Here is a 25226-nt window from a genome sequence, read left to right as displayed (position 1 = left end):
ACTTTAAAAAAAAATTGAGAGACCGATTTTTCATGGCAGATTATATTGTTTTCGTAATCATTTTATGTTTATCGTGTCCAAAGTGACTTTTTTTTTATTACCTGTATTCATAAATAATGTGCTCACTTTATTGGAGAATGGAGATAATGATATTGTGTACAAATCTTATGCTACCTCCGTCTTAATCATCTATTTACTTTGATTAGTTATTTGCCTTCGATTAAAATACTTCTCACAAAAAAATAAAAAATAAAAATAAATCATTGTGACGAAAGGAGTAGTAAATAGATGACAATTCTAAATCGAAAGTTTGTTAATACCTTCTTCACTTAGCTATATTTCAAATTAATCAATGTATACAATTCACCTTATACGGGTATTACAGCCAATACTAATAAGGAATATACTCTATATATCATTATAGTCTGAGTTTGTTCAGCCCATCTTATCTCTTCAAAGTCAATCTTACTCTAATCCTGTTAGTTGACTCGTAATCCTAAGTTAATAGAGTGCAGAAGAAAAAGTAATGAGCTCTTCAATAGAAATTTAAGAACTTGAGGATCATAGGCTCGTTGGACTATATAATTTCCCACAAACCTCAACAATAAGTCAATAAAATCATTATGCTCAGCATACAACAAATTTCACATTAATATCAGCACATAAATCAAGCCTTGCATTATACATTAAGAACATTAAAAAGTACAAACAAATATATTTAAAAAAAAACCATCCGGCTTTTTTCTTACTATGAATAATGATAAAAGAGTCTCTAAATTTACTCATATCTTCCGTTTTCATTAACATTATCGGATATACGTATGATCTTCAATATATTTTTCCGAGCTCTATTTATTGTTAACCTGCATCATAAATAAAATTAACGAACAATTTCAGTACAATATTAACTTGAATAACAAATAAACAAAGTATAAAAACATCATAGAAAGGGATTGGATTGTTTCAATTAGGGGTGAGGTATGTAGGACGTAATATAAGCAAATATATATAGGGGGATGGTAGATACGATGAGAGTTGAGGTATTTTATTTCTATTAAGCTGCAAATTATATCTTTATCTTTGACTAATTATATACTGGAGTATTTGATCACATGCACACTACAAAATTGTAGGAGAATTTTAGCTGAACTCTAAGTCTTAACTCTTTGTTCTCTTATTGTTAATAGAATAGAATTGGTGTACGTTATTTTATTTTTTTAGTTAAAGTTTTTTTTTAGATAAAGTTTGTTTTCTTTTAACATTATTTATTAATCTATGGTGTTTTGCCAATGTTGGAGACTCTGTAATTGCTCGAAAAAAGTTTCATTTAATAATATAGATAGATATATTGATTTACTTTCATAGGTGACTCCCGTTTTAAGTTCTTGACCTCAATTCTATCCAGTGCCCGAGTGATTAGACCCTTAGGGGAACCCAATCAATGTTTTGGGAAAATGCCTAATGACTTATCCGGATGGGCGGGATCCATTGGTCGAAAGCTCACTACAAGGGACACTGGATATATCTACGGGTACGGAATGCGGAAGGTGGAGATGTTGGAAAAAAAAAGGAAAAAGAAAAAAAAAATTGAAAAAAGAAAAAGAAAAACAAAGTCACAACAGAAGAAAAGAAAAGAAAAAATGAATGAAAGAAGAATGGAAAGGACGAGAATGATGTGGTGGTGGATGTTTGTTGGTGGTAAGTTAATTGAGGGTTGACGGATACATTTGAATGCTCGGAAGAACGATCCTCGTACTATGTACAAAAAGTAAATCCCCTTTTTCTAGGACCTTAAATTGCTGAGCCCTTCCTCTATGAGTCAATACACTTGCACATGCGCACGAAGATAGTTGGACCGAGTGTATTGTTAATGCATTTATTTATCATTATAATTTAGAAGCGGTTTAAAATATTTATGTTGGCTAATTAGTTGGTTGTATAGTTTGGAGTGGAGGGATAATTTCGTATATGTTACTTTCTAATCTAACTACAGAATGTTTTCCATTGACTTTACTAACTTATCTAACTAACTAAAAATGATTTCTAAAAATGTTTTAGTTTGTCGTCGATAAACTGTCTTAGTTACGTCTAAAAACTTTGAGGTTGATTATTTGTTTGTGTCTCATATTTTGTCATTATCGAGGGCGACAATAAGCTAAGTGTGGGGGAATTTGATAAGCCCTTAATTATATATGTTTTTATCCTATATCCGTATATTGTTAGTGTCGTCTTTCGCATTATTTGAGCTAAATTATTATATATTCGTTAGTTTCGAGATTTAATTACTGTTATTATTATTTTAAATGTAAATGGGCTTATTTAGTGTGTTTTGGTATAGCAGATTACAAGACGGAAGAGAATGGGCCGAATGGCGCGCTTAATGGATAAAAATATGACGCGAGTATGTGTTAAACGGACTAAAACACAAAATAAGAAGCGAGGCATAGGAAATAAAGAAGCACGTAAACATGCACGCACGTTATCTTTAACTAATAACGCAAGCTTCGCGGCCCATCAAATAAAACGGACAGATCACAAGCATATGGAGCGGTGAAATATAAAATAAACGAATCATGAAGATTTGAGCCCAACTTGTACACGTGAGTCGGGACCAATAATGCAATAGAATTTAGGAAATTGCAAAAGTCAGAACAGAAGCTACAGGAAGCACAACGCAGACGAGCTCAATTTCTCTCCATTTCCTAAAAAAAATGGAGAGGCAAGTTTCTATTAATGGTCCGGATTGCATCTTGGCAACATCTAACGGTTCTCAATTTACGCATAAAAGTAAAGGATAAATGGGAATATAAGGGATAATTATTATTAAAATAGATTGTGAGAGGAAATGGAAAGAAAGGAAATGGAGAGGATCCAAATCCAACGCAGACCAACGACGATGGAAACCCCAACTCCGTCTTGGATTCTCAAATTCTATCTCTTCCCATATTTTAATCACAAAATCTATCCCAAATATTTCCCGAAATTCAATCCCATATAATCCCAATTTGAGTATAAATACCGAGTTTTCCGTCAGGCGAGGAAAGCCGAATACCCATATATTTTCATAGAAATTTGTTGGTGTATGGGGGAGTATAAGAAGTAGAGTGGAGATTAGTTGTTTGTTTAGTTGATTAGTTGAAGGTTGATTAGTTGGAGTTTAGTTTAAAGGAATTAGTTTGTGTATTGATTTGTTGTGAATTTGTTGGGATCCACTTGGGTCACTTGGGTTCATTGAAATGGGAGAGGAGGTCCTCTATTTATAGAGCTCCTCCTCCTTCTCCTACATCCTAAGAACACTCTAGAATAGGACATTCTAGAGTGGCCTACACACGGAACTCTCTAGAGTTCCTTACCACTTATATACATGTCTAGAAGGTTCTAGGTTATTCTACATAAATCTAGAACATACATGACTCTTTTAGATTCTTCTAGACTCTTCTAGACTATTCTAGATATTTCTACATTATTCTAGCACATTCCGGATAAATCTAGAATATTCCGGAAACTTCTAGAATACACTAAAAGTCTCATACTTCAACACTCCTCCTTGAGACTTTTGGTGTAACACTTAGCTTGAACATTCCTCTTCTTTTTCTTTTTCCTTTTGTATCGCCAAACTCGGAGGTTGCTCAATGTACGTCTCCTCCTCGAGCTGGTAGCATGACGAACAACTGGAGCAAATGTATCTTCGGAGTGAATTCCATCTTGTTGTGAATATCCTTTGCCGATCATTTTTGCTTTGTGCTTATTGATAGAGCCATTAGGATTCAACTTAGTTTTATAAACCCATTTTACACCAATTACTTTTCGATCTCTTGGCTTGTCAACCAACTCCTCTATCATATTTATCTCCTTCTCCATAGGTTCTTGCCACTCCTTCTGTTTGGAAGCCTCATCAAAGTCTTTTGGCTCCTCAGAAGTGAAGTAACATCTTTTGCACTCTTCTGTATCTTGAATGGAGAGACATTCTACATAAATTTCAAAGAGATTTCTCTTACCTTGTGCTCCTGTAACATTCTCCACATTGTCATTCGGGGATGGAGAATGTGCTTTAGGAGCTGATGGAGGAATAGGAGAATCATTGTTGTTGGTTGTGTCAGCATTACCTTGTGGATGATCAGGGAGTAAGGTCACATTTGTTTCTACCTTCTTTTCCTCCCATGTCACATTTGTTTCTACCTTCTTTTCCTCCCAATGCCTGGCTGCTTCATGGGAAGATGTATCTTCGAAAGAATATTCTTGAGTCTTGAACTTCTGATCATGGTCGTGTAAAGATTCAATTAGCTCTGTCACGCTGAGCTTCGATAGATCCCTTGATTCTTTAATAATAGTGACAATCATGTCGAATTTTTTTGTCAAAGTTGTGAGAATTTTCTGCAGAATCCTCGTTTCAGCGACTTCTTCACCATATATTTTCATTTGGTTAATTGTCTCTATTACTCTCCAAGTGTAGGTTGTTATGTCTTCATTCCCCCCCATTTTCAAATTTTCGAAATGTTTTCTTAAGGCATTAAGACGTAATGCCCTTATCCTTTCATCACCATAGAATTCTTTTTGGAGTATATCCCATGCTTCTTTTGCGGTAGAAGCCCACATTATTTTTGGAAAAATGATCTCCGAAACGGTATTAAAGATGAAACACAGGGCTTTGGCGTCATTTATTTCATCCTCTTTTATTTTTCTTTATGGTTGCTTCGGTGGCTGGAACACCTTCTTGTTGTTTTTGGGGACCATTTTCCACTATCTCCATAGTGCATTTGCTCTTAAGAAGAGCTTCATTTTAATGCACCAATGTTCATAATTTTCTCCTCTAAATAAATCTAGAAAATCTAGAGGAGCGGGCAATGGAGTGTTTGATGCGGAAGCCATAGTTTTATTTTGTTGCCCTAAGATCTTTAGAGCTCTTGATACCACTTGTTGGTGTATGGGGGAGTATAGGAAGTAGAGTGAAGATTAGTTGTTTGTTTAGTTGATTAGTTGAAGGTTGATTAGTTGGAGTTTAGTTTAAAGGAATTAGTTTGTGTATTGATTTGTTGTGAATTTGTTGGGATCCACTTGGGTCACTTGGGTTCATTGAAATGGGAGAGGAGGTCCTCTATTTATAGAGCTCCTCCTCCTTCTCCTACATCCTAAGAACACTCTAGAATAGGACATTCTAGAGTGGCCTACACACGGAACTCTTTAGAGTTCCTTACCACTTATATACATGTCTAGAAGGTTCTAGGTTATTCTACATAAATCTAGAACATACATGACTCTTTTAGATTCTTCTAGACTCTTATAGACTATTCTAGATATTTCTACATTATTCTAGCACATTCCCGATAAATCTAGAATATTCCGGAAACTTCTAGAATACACTAAAAGTCTCATACTTCAACAAAATTGAGTGAAATAGAGTGACGATTTGAGACCTAATTGGGTCGTAAGAGCAGTAGGAGACCGTACTCAGTCGGAGTCCTAGCACACGGTCGAGTAAGGGTGAATTTGAGGCGGTTTTTGAGGTGCGACATCCGAAGTTCCGACTACAAGTTCCGGGCAGTAATTAAGTTCTCTCTACCTCTCTTGTATTCAATTTATGGTTTATTTTCGTTGATTAATTCTAGTATTGGAAACCGTTGGCTGTTTAATTGTTAATCTTTTAGTTAATTGTATCCAAAGTTTTACTCGTCTTGATTGAAAGTTGCAATTTTCTGTGATAATTTGTTATCTTATTATGATTGGAATTGTATACTTCAGCTATTTGTGTGATTTTGGCTTAGTTCGAGTTACATAATCTGAGTAGCAACTAGTTTAGATTGGTCTCTGCGAATTGGGGTTAGTTTAAGTTAGGAGTAAAATTTGGTCATCTAATCTTTAGGTAGTGACGACACTGAAGGGTTAATTGGATTAATGATGTCTTCTTGGTTCGATAATGCTTCTAATCCGGTCTTTAGTAGGGTGCGACAAACTTACATCGGTCGGTTAGTTAAGAATCGGTCTAGGCTTAGTTCAGGTCGGTTGTAATCTAAGAGAGGATAGGGAGTTATTGTTATCTTTAATTCCGCAGTTAATCTATAAATGATATGGAGATTTGACGTAAACAATAATTGGTTCACAAACTAGAATTACCAGTAGAATATGTGCTTAATGGGGTATTTAACTTCGCATCTAGCTTTAGTATTTAGTCCTGTTAGTTTAGTTCAAAACTACAAACAAACTCCCCCCTAATCGTACATAATGTTAATAGTCGTAAATATGTAAATAAATGGTATACATGTAAATTAGTGAATAAAAGTACTCAATAGTTAATTAGTTTTCCAGTCTCTCCGTGGGATCGACCCTACTTATCCTTTACTATGTTGTTATTTTTGAGGTTAAGATAGATTTATAAATTATTAATTTGTATACGCTTAACGACACGTATCAAATTTTGGCGGCATTGGCGGGGAGAAAGCATGTTGCGGACTTTAGGTGGAGGTGGCATATCCATAAAGAGTGAATTAGAAAAGAAAGAAAGTCGGCGCCTCGCATCCAAATTGGATGGCACATCCCTTGCAGATTCCTTCACAGTAAGAAGCAGGTACAACCGTTTGATCTGCCTCAACAAACAAAATTGCTTCAGAACCCATGGTGCACATTATTATGTTCTTTGTAATTTACTTTCACAACATAAAAACTACCTACCTTCTCTTTCCAGGCTTCTGTTACTGGTTCAATGGGAAATCTAATTGCTCACCAGGCGATGAAAATAACTGAGAACCGTCATGACCTGATCCACCATGAATTGACTCCAACAAACTAGTGTCCCCCATTATATCTCTAGTCACAACGTCCAACATGTGTTGAAAACAAGAGACAACTTTTTCTCGATCTCTATCCTCGGATTTATTCTCCAACTGGATAAGCAAATTGAGTAGTTAGCAGAACTCAGAAACAGCAAGTAACACACCAGAAAATAAAAACAAGGATTATCATGAAACACATACTAAGCTCTCCATCAGCTTAACAAAATGTCCATACAGACTAGGAAGAGCGCTCATTTTATTTTATACTCTGTAACCAAATCTCCTGCTTCTATATGCCTTTCAACTTGAGCAAATATATTCTCTATAACACTGTAAAATACGAAACACAAGGATGTAAGAGACATTAATTACTCTGATCCCGACCCTTTGTTGGAAAAGTAATAAAGGATATGAATAAAAGGACATCAAGGAGGTAAAACCCATGTACGTGAAGACGCCAAGAGGGTCCCATAAACAAAAGGAGGGCAAGAAGATTAATAAGCTATCATTAACAATTTTGTCTATAAGGAGAACAAGAGTTAACCAACCAACGTACATTTTCTCGGCCTGGCCTTGAACCATGAACCTAATGATGCTTCTAAAGGAAGCATAACATTCACGGACAGCAGATTGCATATAGGGATCAGAGGAAAATCTTTTCATCAGCTTCTCGTCCTTCCCATTGCTATCCTTTGTTTCCATATCTAGCGCGATTGGAATCTGCGATAACATCCATGAAATAAGAAGGCAATTAATTAGCTAGGTGCTTACGTAACAAACCTTGCCAACTAACAAAAATGGAGGCCACTGAGTTAGGTCTATGTCTATGTCATCCCAATCAGGAAAGCGTAACAAGTCAATTTCCCTGAAAGAAACAAGCAGCCAAACTTGTGAGTAATGGAGACCGTTATCTACCACATGACACCATAACACTCAGTAGAGGATAACTTTCAGGCATCTCCTTCATAAAAATCTACATGAGGGAATAGGGATATTACTTGTTGCTTATGACATCTTCCTCTCTAAAAGTTGTTATAATTTGATTCCAAACTTGAGCAAATTCAGCAGCTTCTTTCTTGGAAGACTGCAAAGGCAGATGAATGAGGTGGTATGAGTTTAGCCTTTTTAACCTCTAGTGAAATGAACAAGGCAGTGTGCAGGTTCCAAAGTAATAAGAGTATCTAAGAAAATTTCGAAAGTTGAAATACATAAATCCACTAAACAACTAAGACGAGGTTAATTAAAAATAAATACTTCATGCATTATTTTGCACGCCTCTTTCCTTACATTGGGAAATCGCATGCAGAAAGTAGCCTTCAGGCCTTTCTTCCCGTTTTCTGTTTCCTCTTATGAACAGAGACGTGCATTGAAAGCCCCAGGCAAGGACTGAAACCGAGATCTAAGCATACCCAAAGTTCGTATCTGGGAGCAAAAGATTACATAAGAATCTATAAGATGTAAGAGCTAAAATTGAGATACCCCGTGCAAGATGCCCCAGTCAGCCCCCATCACCATTAATTTGGCCAAAAAGCAAATCATAATAGAGACTCTGTTTACCTCTCCAAGACGACGAAACGCACCATATATACCTCCCAAGAGTGCAGAGAATATAGCATACCAAATTTGAGTATCCATTAAATAAACCTGATAAAAGGAAGAAGAACAGTAAGCAGTGCTGGATGAATACAGTAAAACTGAACCAATATAAAGGAAGTTAATAAAAAAAAAAATTTAGTTCCATAGTCGTACCAAAAAAATTGGAACCCATATTGCAATCATAACACCAAGGTTGTTTCTGGCTGCGTGCAGAAAAAAAGACAGATTAATTTGTCATCCCAGTACAAGTTGTAACACATTGACAAGTTCGAACAAGACACAAGAGTACACTACCTTGAGGAAAAAACTCATGCCATTGGTAATCTGTCAAGTTAGATGACATAATCTGTTTGGTCGGAGATACGAATGGCAATATCTGCAGTGAAAACACACTCTAAGATGGGCAGTAGACAAAATACAAATGACATAATGTACATATAAGAACACTCCTGCTCACAACAGCATATAACAAGAGAACACTAAATAATATCAGGATTCACACCTCTACATAGAAGCTAAATACAAACTTTGATGTCAAAAGCCAGACCCAGAAAATTGTGGACCTGCAGAATCAAGAAAAAACACTTGAAATATCAGGCTTCGAATTTATAATATCATCACAAACACTTGAAATATCAGTTTGCTGAATTTGCTCAAGTAGGGGAACTCAAGCGTAGTCGCTGTCCCACACTCCCACACAGCGACAATGTAGCAGGCAATTAAAAAAAAAAAAACATCAAATTGATGACATGGACCCATTTTTGGTAAATAGTTTCAAAGTAACACTATTTTGATAAATACTTTGGGTTTAAACCCCATTTAAGAAAAAACTTCTTAGAACCTTAGACCACCACATCATTAGCTTCACAACCTTGTAGTCGGACGTTTCAAGAAAACGATGAATGAAGGGGAACAGGAACAGCACAGCAGAAAGCATATTTGGTGACAAATAGATGACAATAGCCGCCCCAAAATATAGTGAAGGTTTTTTAGCATGTGTCGCCAGTAGGATAACCACCCACGCAGCAGAAGCAAGGACCTTCAATATGTATCTTAGCATAACATGAAATGACATGCTCCTTCTTGATTTCCAGCTAAGAACAACATCAAGGATGGCTGAAAAACAGAATAACCAGTTGGATACAGTTAGGAAATAATAGTGAAAAGGAGGGAGTATGTGTTACTTACCTTTCAAAAGATTTATTATTGAGGCTGTTATAACGATGATTAGAACACGTTTGAAAACACGTATGTCGAATATTGCACTTGGGTATCCCAACTCATTGAAGGCGCGAATAACCATAGCCTGAAAATCACGACGAAAAAAGCTGTAAAACATATAAAGGAAAAATATTGACAAATACAGAAATAGTAAATCACACTTGCCTGGAAGGATAGAATATAGAAACTCCACATCCTGTCAAAGCTTCTAAAGATGTGCAAAAATGACCTAATCTCAACAAAATTAGCTTTTCCGACCCATCGATCTCGATGAGCAGGTACTCCTTCCTGAGAACCACCAAGGCATTGCATTTCAATATTAATAATCTAATACTGTCAAGATTTTCCCCGTTTCTTTCCTGTGAAGGCTATTCGACATTAAACATTTACCTCGTTACTATCCTGTGAAGGCTCCTCTGTGGTCAAGCAAAAAAAATCTGCTTGAGCATGTAGAAAAGATCATATAAAAGATCTTACTTAATCTATTATTAAAAGAGTACACTTGCTTTATTGCCATAGAGTCCACTACTTTTGTACTAGGTTGTCCTTTGCATTGGTCTGTGTAAGGCTTCCTTGCTTTGTCCACTGAGTGATGTGCTTTGTCCACTGTGTTCTCAAGTCAGTGACCAAGTATACATGTATCAGTCTGTGTACTTTCTTTTTCACACACAAGAAATACAAATCACATTTAAACTCCATGAATGCTCTCAACTACTTGGTTATGCTTATTCTGAAATTATGCTCAGTCTTCTACTTCCTGTTGCCTTAACTAAATGCAACATGGTATCAGAGCCTCAGGAATGAGGAGACTGATAACCATACCAAGGACGAGTATTTACTGAGATTCAACTAACTTTGTTCGAATCTTTGCCTATTTAAAGATCTGCTTACTCCAAGCAAACTCACACAACCATCCTCCTTTCTATCTTCAATCTTACACAAAGATTTCTTCACACAAAACAATGAGTTTCAACAACAACATAATAGAAACTGACACAGCTGAAACAAATACCACCAACACAACTACAACTTCGTCCACTGCACCTTTTGTCATGGACCCCTCAGATCCTCTTTACCTTCACCCAGCTGAGAGTACCCATCCTGTGGTAGTTGACACTAAGCTCTCTGGTATTGAAAACTATCTTGAGTGGAAGAGACAGATGGAAATAGCCATCTGTACAAAGAGGAAGCTGGGATTCTTGACTGGAGTGGTAAAGAGGCCATGAATGATCCTTTGAAGGAAGCGACACTGACACTTGCAACTCTCTTCTCATCACTTGGATTATGCACAATGTTGAGAAACGGATCAAGAGATCCGTAATGTATGTAAAAACTGCAAAGGAGATCTGGGACTACTTGCAAACCCGTTCTCTCACGTGTGGAGCTAGGAAATTCGGGCTCAATAGAGAATCGGATGATCTCTCTCGGGAGACAAATCCATAAGTGAGTACTTCACCGAATCGAGAATCTTATGGCAAAGCCTTGATGTCATGATCGATCGCCACCTGTGACCCAAGTCACAGCTGAGATCAACACCTGGCTCATTGCTCAACACAAGGAGCAAAATGAAAGAAAACTCTTTCAGTTCTTGAATGGCCTGAATCATTCTTATGCCACCATGAGGAGTCATGTATGCGATGATGTCCCCTTTCCTTCGTGGATGAAGGCTGCTGCAATCTTTCAAAGATGAAGAGGTACAAAGGAGGAACTACAAGTGCCTTGAGAAGGTGGAAAGTGACAACCTGGCCTTTTATGTTGGTCCAAAGGACTCTGAGACAACACCTGCAGCACCTAAAGTTCCTACCTGCCCTCTCTGCACAAGGAAGGGCCATGCCAGGGAAAACTGCTGGAAAATAATTGGGTATCCTGATGACCATCCAGTCTCCAAGAGGTTTCCAGAGAAATCTCAATCTTACAAACTCGGAGCGGCTCAACATGGTTCAAGCAAAGAAAGGATACAAAGCGAGAAATGAACAAGGAAAGCAACACTCTTATCCAAGGTTTGGAAAGACAAACATTCTTTGTGGGTGATGAAGGCATGGGTGGCTCTATCACCTTAACCACACAACAGTTTGAGCAATTGATGAATAGCCAGAAAGGGAAAGGTACCAGCAACTATCCTGAAACTGAGGATGAGATGGAGGTAAACTTTGCAGGTATGACTCCTCTGACCTGTAACCATGTAACAAAATCCACTCATGAATGGATTGTAGATTCTGGTGCCTCAGATCATATGATATCTGATCTAACCTCCCTTGAAAACAAAAGAGAACTGAAAAATAAACCAAAGATCAATCTACCAAATGGAGAAACAACTACTGTTTCTCACATAGGAACATATAAATTTGATAATGGCCTCACACTAAATAATGTGTGCTTTGTTCCTGCTTTCAGACATAATCTTTTGTCTGTCCAAAAACTAACAAGGGATGAAAAATGCTATGTGGTGTTTTATGAAAATCTGTGTGTTATACAGGACTCACTTACCAGGAAGATTAGGGGGCTTGGAAGAGGAAACAAGGGTGTTTATTATCTACTAAATAAAGTTGTCAAACCACACCCTGAGTCTACAAATGGTTTAGTCAGTATGCACAATCCTGTGTCATGTAATGTTGCTCTACCTAGTCTAGATTTGAATCAAGGTCAAGTGTCAGGTGGCATAATTTTCAATCCTTGTAATGCCCCTGATGATCAGTGTACTGTTTTGCCTTCTATTAATGATAAATCTCATGATATTTGGCACCTAAGGCTAGGACATGCTGCAGATGACAAACTGCAGCACATTCCTAGCATTTCAAATCTTGTTAAACAAAAATCCAGGCAAATTTGCATCACATGTTCAATGGCAAAACAAACTAGACTCCCTTTTCCCATAAGAAAAGAAAAAGCCACTGCCATATTTGACCTTATTCATGTTGATGTATGGGGACCTTACAGAAAAGAAACAAGGAACAAACATAGGTATTTTCTAACTCTTGTTGATGACCATTCTAGGGCTACTTGGGTTTATCTCACGAAACATAAGTCTGAAGTAGCTACTCTGTTGGTTCAGTTCTACAAATTTACCAAGAGACAATTTGATAAAAGTATCAAAGTCCTAAGATCTGACAATGCTCTTGAACTCATAGAGGGGGACAGCAAAAGCTTCATACTATCCAAAGGCATTTGGCAACAAACAAGTTGCATTGATACTCCACAGCAAAATGGGGTCGTTGAAAGAAAACATAGGCATCTACTTGAGATAAGTAGAGCCATACGATTCAGTTCAGGGCTACCATTATCTTTTTGGGGTGACTGTGTCTTAACTGCAGCCTATATAATCAACAGACTTCCCACTGTCATACTGAATAACAAGTCACCCTATGAAGTTCTGCTAAACAAAGTTCCAGATTATGCCATGATGAAAGTCTTTGGGTGTCTCACAATGGTACACAACCCCACTAGAGACAAGGACAAGTTTTTGCCCAGAGGCATTCCCTGTGTATTCCTTGGATATCCTCTGTCTCAGAAGGGATATAGGGTCTATGACATCATCAAAAAGACTGTCTTTGTCTCTAGGGATGTGAAATTCTTTGAAACTGTTTTTCCTTGGAAGATCAAGAATTTTACTCAACTTATCCCAACTCTGCAAGCAGATGAATATAAACCTCCAATTCCCTCAAACATAGTGGATACATCAGTTCATCTTGACTACCTTAGTCCTGAAGCTCCCGTTAACACCCACTCTTCCTCAACTGATCCTGCTCCACATCCTGATGCTTCTACTACTGATCCTCAGATCACAAACACCAGACCAAGCAGAGACAGGAGGGCCCCTGAATGGGCTAAGGACTACATCATTACCAATCCTGTCATGGCCCCCACTGCCATAGCCAATGTGGTGCAACTTCATCTGAATGCACCCTTTGCTGGTCATGCCACCTCTCACACTAGTTGTCCTGATCCTACAACATTCCAAGAAGCTGTTCAAGACCCTAAGTGGGTCCAAGCCATGACCCTTGAGCTGCAAGCTCTCCATGATAACAACATATGGACTCTCACACAACTCCCTAAGGGGAGGAAAGCCATTGGATGCAAATGGATCTACAAAACTAAACACCATCCTGATGGCTCTGTGGAGAGACACAAGGCCAGACTTGTTGTTCAGGGTTTCAGACAAATGCCTGGCATTGACTATGATGAAACTTTTGCCCCAGTGGCCAAGATGTCAACAGTAAGAGCTCTCTTAGCTATTGTGTCCATGAACAATTGGGAAACCTGTCAAATGGACGTGGCAAATGCTTTTCTCCATGGAGACTTAGTTGAAGAAGTCTACATGAAACTTCCCTTAGGATACAGTGATGGCACACTTACTGTTCCTGGTCAGGGGAGAGTCAGGTTCTCCAGTTGCTGAAGGCACTGTCTGTAAGCTATTGAAGTCTCTTTATGGCCTCAAACAGGCTCCTAGACAATGGTTTTCTAAACTCTCTCAAGTGCTTCTCACCCATGGGTTTAGACAATCTCATGCTGACCACTCTCTCTTTATTAAACAAACCAATGGCAGCACCACTGTTGTTCTTGTCTATGTTGATGATATGGTCATTGCAGGTGACTCTCCTACTGAGATTCAAGCTCTAAAAGCTCATCTCAACTCCTCTTTCAACATGAAAGATTTGGGTGAGCTGCATTATTTCTTGGGAATAGAAGTTGACAGGAATACTTCAGGCATTTTCATCTCTCAGAAGAAGTACACTCTGGACCTGTTGCAGCAATTTGGAGTGGACAGGTCCAGGTCCATTCAGCTCCCTGTCAATCCCATTATTAAACTGGAGCCTGGTAAAGGCACTCCACTACCACATCCTGACATCTACAGGAGGTTGGTGGGCAAGCTGCTTTACTTAACAATCACAAGGCCTGATATCAGTTTCTCTGTTCAGCTCCTGAGCCAATTTCTTCAGAACCCCACCTCTGATCACATGCAAGCTGCCAAGAGGGTTTTGAGGTATCTCAAGTCTGCACCTGGTCAGGGTGTTCTCTTTGCCAAGAACTCTGCAAAGACAACTAACTCGCATATTGTGATTCAGACGGGCTTCTTGTGCTTTTAGCAGACGGTCCACTACAGGGTTCTGTGTTCTTCTTGGGAACTCTCCCATCTCTTGGAAATCAAAGAAACAGACTGTGGTCTGTCGTTCATCAGCTGAAGCTGAGTATAGGGCTATGGCTATGACCACATGTGAAGTCACCTGGTTGTTTCAGTTACTTCAGGACTTGGGCTTACAGCACTTGGGTCCTGCCCACCTCAAATGTGACAATCAGGCTGCTCTTGCCATTGCTGCCAACCCAGTTTATCATGAACGTACCAAACACATTGAGGTGGACTGTCATTTCATTCGCGAGAAAATTCAACAGGGTTTACTAACCACCTCTTATGTCAACACCAAAGATCAAGTGGCCGATGTCCTCACTAAGTCATGCACTGTCTCTCAACATAATTATCTGCTGTCCAAGATGGGAGTTTCAGCTGGCTTGCACTCACATCTTGAGGGGGAGTGTAGAAAAGATCATATAAAAGATCTTACTTAATCTATTATTAAAAGAGTACACTTGCTTTATTGCCATAGAGTCCACTACTTTTGTACTAGGTTGTCCTTTGCATTGGTCCGTGTAAGGCTTCCTTGCTTTGTCCATCGAGTGATGTGCTTTGTCCACCGTGTTCTCAAGTCGGTGACCAAGTATACATGTATCGATCTGTGTACTTTCTTTTTCACACACAAGAAATACAAATCACATTTAAACTCCATGAATGCTCTCAACTACTTGGTTATGCTTATTCTGAAATTATGCTCAGTCTTCTACTTCCTGTTGCCTTAACTAAATGCAACAGAGCACGCATTGGCCAGCCTAAGCGAAAGCAATCAACAGACCTGCGATCAGAAGAAAAAATGAGATTGCGCAATACACAACAAACCACAGCATGTGATATGAGGGAAAAAAAAACAAAACAAAAAACAAAACAAAACGTTTTATGGACTGAATTACCAGAAATATTCGTTCAGATCATCATAGTTTCTCCACTCTGAATGCTTACATTTGCCTTTTCTACTCTTTTCTGATTCCTTAGCTATAACTTTATATATGGGCGTTACAACTTTCCTTAAAAATGCCTCTTCTTCACCACCATATGCTGGCTTCACGCTCTCACCTGTCATGGGATTCACCTTTCCGGCAAGCATGCCATACAGCTCAAAAGCCATCTACAAGAGCAGAAGAAACAAATCCTTAAACCCTGTTATTCTAAACTAGTTTTTGTACCCGTGCACTGCACGGGTGGCAATGTAAAGTATTGATCTAAGTAGAGATTATGTTTGTTTTTTAAAAAGTGAAAGTGTAAGCTTATTTCATTAGTAGATTTTAGACGGAATTTTGAAAACTTATTTTGTTTATGCATATATTTGTGCAATTGCATTTCTTAATTTCATTCACGATACTTTGTGATTTTTTTTCTTTTCAACTTCTTAAATCATGCGAGTTGATTTTTTTAATTATAATCTCAATGTAAAGTATTGATCTTAGTGCACAGGTGATTTATTATATTACCCTCTCAGATGTTATGTCTTATTACATAAATGAGTTTTACCAAATGCTATGTTTGATTGTCTCACAATTATATGAACAAATAATAATTACTCCCTCTCTCACGATCATTTGTTCACCTCTGGTTTTGGCACAAAGATCAAGAAAAGAATAGAGGTACAATTATCTGATGATAAGTGGACCAAATTGAATACATGTAAGACATTTATTTTTGAGGGCACTACCAAATAAGTGCAAGAGAGTCAATTAATATATGAGTCACTAATATATGATTTTTTTATGTCAGTAAGGTGAACATTAATTCATATATAAAAAACTAATTACAAAAAATATATTATATGAATTTAAATTCATATAAAATAAACTAATTATATTAACTCTCAATTTACTAACATTAAAAAAATTCATATATTAGCGACCCATATGAACATTAATAATTGACTCTCTTACACTTATTTGGCCGTAAGATTAAACCATAAAACCTTCAATTAGAACAAAAGGTACATTTGCCGATCTCATTTTTTTTGTTTGATATTTGTAGGAATGTTATTATAAATACAGAAATTTTCTACGATATCTTTTAATTTTTCAGATTTCATAAGGCCCCCCTACTTTTAAGAATATTCTCATGGTGCCCTTGAGGTTCCATTAACGTAACGATTTTTAAGAGGACGTTAAATTTTGATGACATGACAATAATCATTAATTAAAAGTTAATAATAAATCTGGAATAAAAGTAAAGGTTTGAACACTTCTCATGTACCCATGTACTTTATACACTTTTTCCAATATATCCCTAACTTATAACCATTTTCCCGTGGTATTCTTGAGTTTATATGGTGTTTCCTACTACACCGATAATTTTAGCAATGCAATAACTTGATAAGGGTGTCATACTACTTTTATTTTATGTTATTTCAAATTTCAATTACTCGATCTTACTCAATATGATACAAAATAGGAACATGTTATGTGAGAAAGAATATATATAAAGTACAGGAGTAATCATGAAACATGTTCAAACTTAAATTTTTATTTCATATCTCTATTATTGTAACTTTTAATTACTAATTATTCTCACGTCATTAAAACTTAAACTTTCCCTTAACGGTCATTACATTAGAGGGGTATTATGGCCAGATTCTTAAAATTGGAATTTCAAGGGTACGGTACCATGGACAGATTCTTAAAATTAAGGATACCTTGTAAAATCTAACAACATTAGGGGGTACTATAAGAAATTTTCGTTATAAATATGAACCCAAAACAAAATGTATAAGACTAAGTCCTTGAACTACAGAAGTGTCTAAAATAGTATTTTTGAACGAATGAGATCTAAAAACGTATAAGACTAAGTCCTTGAATCCTTGGTCGTATAGAAAACAAAACTAAGTACATTTAGTCCTCGACCATGGTCCTGGATACGGCCTGGGGGCATTAACTTGCTTGGAGTCTGCCTCGCTTTGTTCACCCCAAGCGGCATCCATTTACTATATTCTGTAAAATAAAAAAAAAACAATTCAACCACAATATTAAAAGTAAAAAGTTTATATCTTCAAGTTTAATGTCAATTAAGTTTCAACTCGACTTCTTAATTTTCTCTAAGAAGAAGGCTAGCAAGCAAACTTATGTACAAATGAAGAATACAAAAACCCATAAATCAAAATAAGTAGATTTTACTAATAATAAAAAGCAATAAATACATATTTGTTGTGGAGATATACATCTATACATGTCCTTTACCATTCTTTTAAACAAACATTGTTCTTATAGTAAGAGGTATTAGAATATACTTATGTATATTCCCACATTGTATTTTTAGTAAATATAATTAGGTGCACATATTTAGCATATTGTTTCCTTATTTTTAGATAGATTGTTGTATGCAGTTAGCAATCTCGTTGTATATATTCTTTGACTAATGAAACAGAAGATTTCAAGGGAATACAACTTCTTATATGGTATCAACCCTAAAAAGATCCAAAAGCCTTCCGCTCCTTCCCCCTTCTTCGTCTTCCTCCCTTCAATCAGCCTCTATGACTAACGATAACGTCCCCAACAAAGCTCCTTTTCACCCAGCCTATTCGGTCTCCAATATCAAGAATTATGTCCAGATTACGCTCGAGTCCGAGAACGTCCATTATGCGTCATGGGTCGAACTTTTCCTTAATACTGCTCGTGCTTTTGACGTCGTTGATCACATCGAACCGCCAAAAGATGCTGTGGTTAACAAAGACGCTCAGTGGACTCGTCTCGACGCGATCGTAAAACAATGGATTTACAGTACTATATCGCTGGATCTTCTTCATACTATCCTTGAACTGGGTGCCACGGCTCAAGCGACGTGGGACCGTCTCAAGGATATTTTTGTCGATAATCAGCATTCTCGTGCCGTGTTGTTGGAGCAACAATTCTCTAGTATCCACATGGATAACTACCCCGACGTATCGTCTTATTGTCAGGCCCTCAAGATGATCGCTGACCAACTCGCTAATGTTGGTGCACCGGTCTCTGAGACCCGTCTTGTCCTTCAAATGGTTACTAAGGTTTCCGATGGGTATGATGGAATTGCGTCCATTATTCAACAACGCGATCCTCTCCCGTCGTTTTATAAGGCCCGTTCGATGATGGCTCTCGAAGAGAAGCGTCGTGCTAATGTTTCCGGATCCCCTGCTACTGCTCTCCACGCCTCTCAAACCAGCTCCCCTGATTCTGATTCACGTCCCAATTCAAAAGATGGGTCGTCGAATTCGAATAAAGGGAAAGGAGGTCGTAATAACCGCAAGAATAATAACCGTGGGAAGCAGAGCCGTGGTGGCTCCTCGAACAACCAGCAAACAGGCGGCAATAACAGCGGCCGTGGAAACTAATAGCAATCAGGGATTTGGACTTGGGTCCCAATGTCGCCTTGGCAGGCGCCGCAGCAGCAAGGGTGGATTGTTCCACCTTGCCCGTACCCTACGGCTGGCTGGACAACTCCACCTCCGTCTCGCACCTCTGGGATTCTTGGACCGAGGCCTAATCAGGCTTTTATTGCCCAACCAGGGACCATGGGAGCAGCTACGGGAACGTTTGTACCAACGGATATTGCTGCGGTTATGCAATCGTTGACGCTTCAGCAGCCCGACGATGCTTATTATATGGACACAGGTGCGTCGTCGCACATGACATCCAATAATGGTACTCTTTCTTCTTATTCTAAATCTAGTAGTAATCGTCATATTATTGTCGGAAATGGTCATATGATTCCTATTGTCGGTCGTGGTGCTATGTCCCTTCCCCCTCCTAACCAATCCCTCACTTTAAATAATGTCCTACATGTTCCTTATATTATTAAGAACCTTGTATCTGTTCGGAAATTCACAACTGATAATTATGTGTCCGTTGAATTTGACCCGTTCGGTTTTACTGTGAAGGATCTCAAGACGGGGACGCTGATAATGAGAAGTAATAGCACGAGGGACCTTTACCCTCTCTACCCTCCGTCACCCTCTACACCGACATCCCACTCCCAAGCCCTCACCGCCATCACCTCCTCGACTTGGCATGAGCGTTTAGGACATCCCGGCCCCGACGTTTTCAATTCTTTGTGTGCTCATAACAATATTTCTTGTCGTCCTATTAATAAATTTGTACTTTGCAATTCCTGTCAATTGGGAAAACACATCAAACTTCCATTTCATGATTCGTTATCTAGCACTGTTTTACCATTTGATATATTGCATACCGATTTATGGACCTCCCCCGTTTTGAGTACACTCAATCACCGCTATTATATTTTAATTCTTGACGATTACACTAATTTTTTGTGGACCTTTCCTCTCACAAATAAATCCCAAGTCACTCAAATATTCACCACCTTTTATGCTATGATTAAAACCCAATTTAATCTACCCATAAAAACCTTACAATGTGACAACGGTCGAGAGTTCGATAATTCCACCCTTCATCAATTTTTTGCGTCCAATGATATTTTATTTCGGTTTTCTTGTCCCCACACCTCCTCTCAAAATGGTAAAGCGGAACGTAAAATCCGAACTATAAATAATACCATACGCACCCTTCTCATACATGCCCACATGCCCCCTTCCATGTGGCACCATGCCCTAGCCATGGCCACCTACATCCATAATGTTCTACCTAGCAAAGCCCATCACCATGACTCCCCTACCTCTAGCTTATACAAACGAGTCCCGTCCTATGCCAATCTCCGGACTTTTGGTTGCCTTTGCTACCCTCATATACCTCCAACTACAATACACAAATTGGACCCCCGTGCTAGTCCTTGTGTTTTTATCGGTTACCCGTCTACTCATCGTGGATACAAGTGTTTGGACTTAGCTACTCGTAAGATAATTGTGGCCCGTCATGTAACTTTTGATGAAATAGTGTTCCCGTTTGCTAAATCAACACCAAACCCCACTGCTTCTTATCAGTTTCTTGACCCCGACCCTAACCCTTACACCACACACCACTTACGTCAAACACCCCCCCATGATCCCGACGGCCCTCCCTCCCCTCACCGTGACGAGCCTGATCAGGCGTCGACCCCAACTGGCCCTGTTTCTCCTCATCACGGCTCCCCTGTTTTGTCGCCATCCCCTGGCCTTGCCTCTCCCTCTCACGGCACCCAGGGTTCGACACCAACTCCTCCTCCCCCTCCTCCCCCACCTCCACCTCGACCTTCCCCACAAATGACAACCCGAGCTCGCCATGGTATCTTCAAACCAAAACCAGTTTTTGACCTTTGCGCCACAACCATGTTGTCACCAATACCCAAAAGTCCCATCGAAGCACTTAATGACCGTCATTGGAGTCAGGCCATGAAAGACGAATATGACGCTCTACTTAAGAATGAGACTTGGGTTCTTGTGCCTCGACCATCTAATGTCAATATAACACGGTGTCTATGGTTGTTTAAGCATAAATTCAAAGCTAACGGTGATTTGGAGCGATACAAAGCTCGACTTGTTGTTAATGGCAGGTCACAACAGGTGGGTGTTGATTGCGATGAGACGTTTAGTCCGGTAGTAAAGCCAACCACAATTCGTACCGTGCTCAGCCTAGCAGTCTCCAAACAGTGGCCAATTCATCAACTCGACGTCAAAAACGCTTTTCTCCATGGGCGTTTAGATGAGACGGTTTATATGCACCAGCCACCCGGTTTTCGAGACCGCCGCCACCCCGATCACGTTTGTCTCCTAAAGAAATCCTTATATGGACTCAAACAAGCACCTCGTGCTTGGTACCAACGGTTTGCCTCTCATGTCTCTACACTTGGTTTTACTCACAGCATATCGGACAATTCTCTCTTTATTTATCGACATGGTGATAATATGGCTTATATTTTGCTGTATGTGGATGACATTATACTCACTGCCTCCACGCCCCAGCTCCGTGACGAAATCCTTACACTTCTCGGAAAAGAATTTGCCATGTCTGATCTTGGCCCACTTAACTATTTCCTTGGCATTTCGGCAGTTCGTCACAAGTCCGGGTTATTTTTACACCAAAATAAATATGCCACCAGTATTATTGCCCGTGCTAATATGTCGTCTTGTAAGTCTGCCCGTACTCCAGTTGATACTAATCCGAAACTGGGAGCAAACTCGGGCAAGCCTGTTTCCGACCCGTCCCTGTTTCGAAACTTGGCAGGGGCCCTTCAATATTTAACGTTCACTCGTCCCGATATTTCATATGCGGTCCAACAAGTTTGTTTATATATGCATGATCCACGAGAGGCGCATTTCGGGGCTCTTAAACGGATAATACGTTATTTGCAAGGTACGACTCATTACGGTCTCCATTTATATGCTTCTTCGACTGATTCGCTTTGTGCTTATAGTGACGCCGATTGGGGTGGATGCCCGGATACTCGCCGCTCCACTTCCGGTTACTGTGTCTACCTTGGTAATAACTTGATATCCTGGTCCTCTAAACAACAAGCCACCATTTCAAAATCCAGTGCCGAAGCTGAATATAGAGGAGTCGCTAACGTGGTCGCCGAGTCTTGTTGGATTCGGAATTTGCTTCTTGAACTTCACTGTCCTATAAAGAAAGCCACGGTTATCTATTGTGACAATGTCTCCGCTATCTATTTATCCGGGAACCCCGTCAATCATCAACGCACTAAACATATTGAGATTGACATACACTTCGTACGCGAGAAAGTTGCTGTTGGTCAAGTACAGGTCCGACATGTTCCATCTAGATATCAGTACGCCGACATATTTACAAAGGGGCTACCTAAGGTCCTCTTCGATGATTTCCGGTTCAATCTCAGCATCCGTCCACCTCCCGCTTCGATTGAGGGAGCATATTAGAATATACTTATGTATATTCCCACATTGTATTTTTAGTAAATATAATTAGGTGCACATATTTAGCATATTGTTTCCTTATTTTTAGATAGATTGTTGTATGCAGTTAGCAATCTCGTTGTATATATTCTTTGACTAATGAAACAGAAGATTTCAAGGGAATACAACTTCTTATAAGAGGCTTGTTCGACCTCACACTTGGTTTTCTTATTACACCCATGCACTATGCCTAATCAATCTCATTAGTGATCGTTCTTCTAACCTACTCCGTATAATGTAACTTATCACACAAATTGTCATCTTAACTTTAAAATCACATAATTAATACTCCATTTATCTCAATTAATTGTTTGCCTTTTTATTATTGATGAGGTGTATTTTAATCAAAGACAAACAAAAAATCGTACAAAAGAATAATAATAGAAATCGCCCTCAAATCCGTCCTCAATCAAATTATAAAAGCAACTATTAAATACTCCGTAATATATAAAAAGTGTGTTAAAATAGCAAAAACAAATAGATTACAAAAGGAAGAAAAAAATGAATTCGAGAGTTGATTGGTTGTTCCACACCCATGGACGACTTTGTGTTCATAGTCATCACAAACTTCTTCTGTGAACGTCTAATTCTGTATCCAGCACATCAAACATATCTTAAATCTTAATGCAAAAAAAAGAAGAACGAATAAACTGAAGAATGCAAACTAAAATAATCTTAAAACATGACTAACTCGATAGTAATGTTTATCCTCGTTAACATCATAGTATACATACAAAGTTTTTTTGTACCAAAAAAACAAAACAAAGGTTTTACCTCTACTCGCCGCTAATGTTGTACCTACGATTTACTCTTAGTGAAGTATTACCCTTATGGGTTTGTAACAAATAATTCTTATTCCCTACGTAGTTAAGATATCGTAATAATAATACGAATAAGATTCTTAGCTTAGTAATATTGTGCAATTTTATAAAATGGCTAGTTCATACCTCTTAGGGGCAACGATTTTCTACGCCGTCTGACCCATGGATGTTTTATCCCTTCAACTATGGGCTATGGCCATGATTGAGGAGTATTATCTGAAATACGTGAGAAAATTTGAATTGGTAATTGTTAAAAATTTGGAGGAACAAAAAAAACCAAACAACTTACAAAATTATACAGTCGCATATAGTTCTAAAAAACAATTTACTCATAAAATCTACTCATATTAGTAATGTCTAATCTCACCCTTTAAATGCTGTGAAATAGAGGGCATGAAACGGCTAAAGATGATGCAACTAACCACCATTTCGCTTTCTCCATCTCTCAAAAGGTTGAAAACCTAGAAGCTTTCCTTCTCTTTTAATCTCCGTAGTAAATACCGAAACATATCATAAAATCTGGTAGATATTACTATTGAAAAATCTTTTCCCGTTTTACACGCTAATTTTGTGGCGACTGATTTCAACTTGTATTTCTAGTTTGAATGCCCATAATTGGTAAGTTTCTAATTATCTTAGGAAATCTTTTGAATTCGAAAATATTGGTGAACATTTTTTTTAAGTTAAGAAATTTTTTTGCTTTTATGGTAAGGAATAAAAATTATACGGCTGCTACAAAGTTATCACTTATCAATATGTCAATTAATTTAGTTGTATTCTTATTTCCATTTTTAACAAAAATCATGCTATGTTCTTCACTTCTTCCTAAAATTTCTCCATAATACAGGATATATTAGAAGAATATTTTTAACAAATCTTTATGCTGTAAATATATCAAGATACCAATATTTGAAAATCTCGTAAAATTGTTCGCAGATCAATTTTCCACTTTTGGTCCAAATTTGATAAAGATAATTATGGAAAAATATATTTAGTCAACATTAATTAAGGAAGGTCATTTACCAATCCAAATTTGGTGGAGATTTTCGGGTTAATAAGGTAGATCATTTAGGCAACCTTAATAATAATATTTTAATACATAATCTTTTACCTAAATAAAATCAGCAATCTTTCTAAAAATCTTTTTACGTAAATAAAAAGATCGTATAAAAATTTTCATCATACTATCTTTTAACTATATATGTTTAGTTAGAAAGATTTTATATAAAGATTTTTGGAATAAATTAATCATAAGCTTGACTCGGTTTGAAATCATAGCCCCACAGATATAATCTTTCTACCAAAATCAAATCTTTCTACCAAAATCAAATCTTAACTACATTGTTTACGTGATTGCAAGTTTTTTTTTTTTTTTAATTGCGAGTGCCACGTGGCATTTGTTGAGGGTGTGCCATGTGGCGAATAATGAGGCAGACGGTTTCTGCTTTAATATAATATATGATATATGATTCACCAAGAGGTGACACACACAAGCCAATAACAAAACTCGCAATTAGAATATAGTGCTGCATATAATTACATGATGATAAATGTAGCCCAAGCACTCGGGCATGAATCTCAAATTTGCAGCTTCTCCCCAAATAAGAAGATAAAGCCCCATGTATAACAGCTGATACTGTTCCCTTTTGGACCGTGTTATCGACAGCCTGCAATTTAGGAAACAATTAATTATGTTGGAGTTTTGCCGCAGGGGAATGTAGTGAGCCCAAGGTAAGACTCACCAATGTTGTCCTTGCGGTCTACATAGTTGCACCATATCTTGTAGTTCTTTGTGATTTTTTCTCAGAACTCTAGTCAATGAATGTTCATCCAACTGAAAACAAATTATCTAATCATCTGAAACAAGCTAACCAACTGAAAACAAATTA

General features: G+C 38.0%; 1 pseudogene; it reads right to left on the bottom strand.

The window, feature by feature from the left end:
- Window positions 1-6123: 6123 nt before the first annotated feature.
- The window catches only part of LOC141620509 (callose synthase 3-like), a 28378-nt pseudogene continuing 9275 nt past the window's right edge, over window positions 6124-25226 (bottom strand).

Source organism: Silene latifolia, chromosome X (assembly GCF_048544455.1).
Source record: "Silene latifolia isolate original U9 population chromosome X, ASM4854445v1, whole genome shotgun sequence".
NCBI lineage: Eukaryota > Viridiplantae > Streptophyta > Magnoliopsida > Caryophyllales > Caryophyllaceae > Silene > Silene latifolia.
Note: the sequence above shows the minus strand (reverse complement) of the source record. Positions and strands in the feature narration are given on the sequence as shown.